The sequence below is a fragment of the Tenrec ecaudatus genome, chromosome 1 (assembly GCF_050624435.1).
Source record: "Tenrec ecaudatus isolate mTenEca1 chromosome 1, mTenEca1.hap1, whole genome shotgun sequence".
NCBI lineage: Eukaryota > Metazoa > Chordata > Mammalia > Afrosoricida > Tenrecidae > Tenrec > Tenrec ecaudatus.
In genome coordinates this window covers 135615995-135621397 of record NC_134530.1, presented here as the reverse complement: position 1 = coordinate 135621397, position 5403 = coordinate 135615995, and positions in this window count along the sequence as shown.

Genomic DNA, 5403 nt, shown 5'->3' with positions numbered 1-5403 from the left:
GTGAAAGTGTGGAACTGCCCATGGAGCTTCCAAGACTGTACAGCGCTGTCAAGGCAGACTGCCCCCGTGCTCCTGCCGCTACGCCGCCGCTAGGTTCAAGCCACCAACCTTTCTGCCGGCAGCCCAGTACTCACATCAACGTGCCATCAGCGGCCTTTTGATGCCGGCTCCTCGTGTTCTATCAAGTTTCACCAGATTATGAGAATGGCCGCCAGCAATTTTAGATTTCTTTAGAGAGTCTGTTCCTCCAAACAACTTTTAATGGACATGTTTTCAAATGTGCCTTAAGTGTATTTATTATGCTTGTAGAATATTTGTAGTGTTTTAAATTAATAATCAATTAATTCAGAAAATATATTCATAAGCATTTTATACACATTAAAATAGTGGGTTTATGGATAGTTTCTGAGAAAACACATGGGTTGTAGAGATGAAATACTTACTACGGACACGTTATTTTATTTTTTATTGTGATTCAGGTGAAAATGTACAGAGAAATTCAGTGTTCTAGTCAACAATTTATACACATTTTGTTCCATAACATAGGTTGCAATTCTTTCAACATGACGTCAGTCTTGCTGTTTCCTTTATGCGTTCCTTGTCTTCATTTATCCTTTTTTCTGGTCCTTTGGTGCCACTGGGCTATTGTTGTGGGCACGTCTTGCACTTGGTCTTGTATGATTGATTATGTGGAGGGATATCATCCATAAGGGGGTGACTTACCTTGTGGGCCGGCTGCTGTCCGGCAGCGCGGTGACCCTGTGATGCAGGTTCGGTTCCAGGACTGAAGGCTCTCAAGCACCACAACAAATTTTATTTTTCTTATTCACTTTGAATTGTTCTCCCATTCCATCCAGGATCTTCTGTGGTCCTAATCAGGGAGGTCTGTAAAGGTCATAGGCGCCGTCTAGTTTTCTGCTCTCAGACTGGTGGATCAGTGATTTGCATGGTCCATTAGTCCTTTCAATCAATTGTTTCCTTGAGTCATTGAATTTTTTTTCAAGCTTCTTTCGTGAGGGGGATAGTTTTGGTGGCATCTAGAATAAAGATAATTGATAGATCAAAGTTAAGGGATTTCAGCCCCTCACATGTGTTTTTCTTAAACCGTTATAACTAAAAGTTACATGTATCTTCTTTGCTCTTCAACAAACTTCTCTGACCATTTGAAGGGAGCATCCAGAGGAAATGTTTGAGGTGTAACATTCTGTTTTCCTAGAGAGAAGCATGAAGGAAATATATTTTTTACTTTATAAACACATAACTAACACACACAAATTATTTCCTAAAGAGATTATTGGAAGATTTGACTTTCATCTACGTTCCAAATGTGTCCTTCTTTCCGTGATTCACCCATGCATTACTCATTGAGCAAACCTTTGCTAAGTACATACCATGGCATTTAAAGGTCGATTTGGAATTTGATAACAAACTGAAATCAGGTACTCTTCTGAAAATTATAACTAATAAAAAATAAGAAAGTGATTCCAAGTTTGAAGAAAATCACAGAGACTCCCAATACACAGGAGGTTGTCACAAACCGTATTAAGTGAGATTATAAATGTAAACACAGACTATTATTAAAATTGAGAAGATGAAAATTATTTCTGCAAAAGATAAGAAATAACAAAATGTCTACCCATTGTAGAATTTTTAATATTATTTTTATTATCTGTCTTGGCTAGAATATAAGATTCCCAAAGAAATTCATTTTTCTCTAGCATCTGGAACAGTATATAATAATAAATATATCATATTTTATATAATAAAACATATAATAAACTCACCCAGTCAAGAGAATTCATGACAGCCTGATGTGTTAAGAATTGAATGGCACCATAGGATTTTCCTGGTAATAATCTTTAGAAAACAGATTATGGCCCATGTTTTCACAGTATTTTAAGTGAGGTTAGAAGCTGAAATCAAACAGTTTGTGTCTCACAGGGAACTTCTAGCCATAAGATATGTTAATTAAATATGCGTTTGTTTTGAATAGGTGAATGGGTGAATGAATAAATGAATGAATAAAAGAAATAGTAGTTCAATCTTTGTAGCAATGCTAAAACAAACACCCAAACAAACAGCTGGATTGGTTATTGGGTTCTACTCCCAGGCTGTTCTTATTTAGGAATTAAAATCGGTGTAATTTTTAGGCTATTTTTACTGTTGCTAGTCATTTGGGAGTATAAAAATGTACTAGGAAAATCAATTAACAGACAAAGGTGGAGAAACATCTAAACTGATTTTTTTATAACTACTAAACACTTATGATTGAGAAATGCAAACATAATAAATAATAAATCCATACGGTGAAGAAACCTCTGTATTTTGTACTTTTAACTTGAAAAATAAACAATCAATGTAATAAATAACTAAACATCTAAATACTTCCTCCATTCCTCCTGTATTCCATAAGATATTATCCAGAACAATATTTAGACCATAGAATAAAAATATATTCATCTTAAATACAGAATTCTGCATCTTAAGAAAAAAGTCACCATTTCTTTACTTCAATAGTTGAAAATTGCCAAGGATTTTTTGTCTCTTTTATCTCAAATAAACAGTTTTGTAAAATGAATAATTAATTATTTTCAATTTAATACAATTTCAAAAATACATAGAATAGAAGTTTATTTATATTATGCTCAAAGCGCAGAGTTTTAAATTTGTGGACATATTTAAAATATAATTTATAGGCCTTGGGTGTATAAAAATAATTCATCTGCTCTCTGCATTTATCTTACTTTATAAGAATGCAAACAGTGTTTCCTTCTAGCCATGCAGCACTAAAGAGTTGTGAATATGAGATGTGTAATGTCAAAAATGCAAAAACCCTCCAGAATGCAAAAGCTGTAGTAAGGGGAGTCCCAGCCAGAATGTGTAGCTTTCCCCTGTGGAGTTAAATGACATTCTGCTGACCATAAAGGGACATGACTAGTAGTTATGTTTTACAGCAGTCTATTATACAATTGGAGTATATGGATCTAATAATTATTTTCTGACACCTGTATTCTGAGATACGCTAGGCATCATTTCTCCATGAATATTTCATCTAAGCCTCTTAACAATAGTTATAACAAATTTAATTGAAATAATATATGTAAGATACATAAGATATTGCTAATCACACAGTTCTTCATGTGTTATACATTATAATTTTTAGGTTTGTAAATCATGTAGCCAAGTGTCTGGCATAGAGACAAAGTTTTTCTTAATGATTATCCATATTATATCTATTATTTTGTGTTTAATATTAATGATAACATTGAAACAGAATCTTTCTGGTAATAATCCAAGTATTAAAGTGAGTATTCAATATGCCAATTTGTTACTTCTAGTGAAGACATAATTTTTCTTATAACACTTCCCTCAAAACCTTCTTTCATTGACTTTGAACCTAAAGACAGATTTAGAGTTTACAATTACAATATTATAAATAGAATCTGAAATGTAATGCAGTCAGGGACTTAATCTAATTGTATGCATTGATGTCTCTTTGTACCAGGTATTATTAGATATTGAAGGTAAAATGGTGAACAAAAACCAAACAATTTTTATCTGAAATCTTATTGGTATTAACTAGCAGGAGAAATGGGTTTCTCTAGGACTGAAATCACACAAAGAAATGTTGATTACAATAATCAGTGCAAAATCAGGGCAATACAACCAATGACTACTTCTTTGAGGAAGTGCTGGTTAAGGTGGGAACTGAAGAAAAGGTATTAACTAGGCTACAAAAGAGTAGGATAGGGGAATTAGGCCAGGTAAACACCTATGGAAGGAGACAATCGGGCTTGAAATTTAAAAATAGAATTTAGAAAGCCCATGTAACTGTTCATTGAGAGGAAAGCGTGTACATAAAAAGGGGGTGGAGAAGTTCTTAAATGACATACCATACAAGGCTATGCTGGAAACTTTAAGTATTGCATTCTTCATTCAAACCGGTAAGAAGAGATAGTGAAATAATTTAATAGGACAAAATGAGAATAAATTATATTTACATTTCAAATAAATGAATCCGGCTATGACATCTTGAAATGCCGATGAACACGTCATGGTGCTCGTGAAAAACCTGCGCATGGATCAAGAGGAAGTTGTGCTACTAGAATAAGAGACTCATGCATGGTTTCAAATCAGGAAAGATGTTCACCAGGGTTATAGCCTTGCAGAAAACTTATTCAGTGTGTGTGCCGAGCAAAAAGTCAGAGACCTGGGCTATCAGAAGCAAAATGTGGCATCAGGATCAGAGGAGTGCTTAGTCATGCCCTGATATGTGCAGAACAAGGCCTCTACACTTGTGAAGAGTTGCACTCTCAGAATCCCACAGGGTCAGTTCTTCCATGTCCAAACAACTCAGCTCTGTATCTGTCACTCTCAAGGCACAAATTTTTAAGGTGGTTTTATGTCTTTTTCTAAGTACATTTTTTAAAGTCATGTCATTAACTTTCTCTAGTTGTATGCCTTATGTATTTCATAACTAGCTGAGAAAATCTACATTAAAATACTAAGTGACCACAAAGTGTGCCGAGGCAGTGACTTTGGTTTGGCATAGGACAGTGACACAACATGCCTACTAAAAGTGAAGAGAACTTGAAGCATTTGCTGATGAGAACCAAGGACAGCAACCTGCATTTTGAATCTGGGCTGAAAGCAGTGAACATCGGAATTCATACACTGCAACTCAATGGAAAGAAAGTAAAACCCCTCACAACTGGACCAATGGATAACATCACAATAAATGGAGAAAAAAGTGAAGTTGCCAAAGATTTCATCTTGATGGGAGCTACAATCAACTCTCATGAAAGCACAATTGAGAGATCAAACAATGCGTTGCTTTGAGCAAACCAGCTGCACAAGACTTCCTTAAAGTGCTGAAGAGAAAGGATGTACTTTGAAGATTAATAGGTGGCGGATCTAAACCATAGTACTTGAAGTCACATCATACGCATGTAGAAAAATTGGACATTGAATAAGGAAACCCAGAGAAGAATACATGATTTTGAATTGTGATGCTGGCAGAAAATAGTGAAAGTACCATAAACTGCCAAAAGAACAAATAAATATGTCCTGGAAGAAGTAGAGACAGACAGAATCTTCATTAAAGGTAAGGATCATTAGATTCAGTCTTATGTACTTTGGACATGTCATCATGAGAGAATAGCCCCTAAAAAGGGTAGAGTAAAGGGACATTAACAACATGGACTGACACAGTGGTGCCATAATAGGCTCAAATATAGGAACACGTATAGGATGGCATTGTATATAGAGTCACTGTGCATCAGAACTGAATCAGTGGTACCTGACAACAACATCAAATTTGGATTATCTACTGTGTACCTGACCCAAGCTATGATAGTTCCAGTCACAGGATATCCATGTGAAAGTTGGCCAAGAAATAAAGAA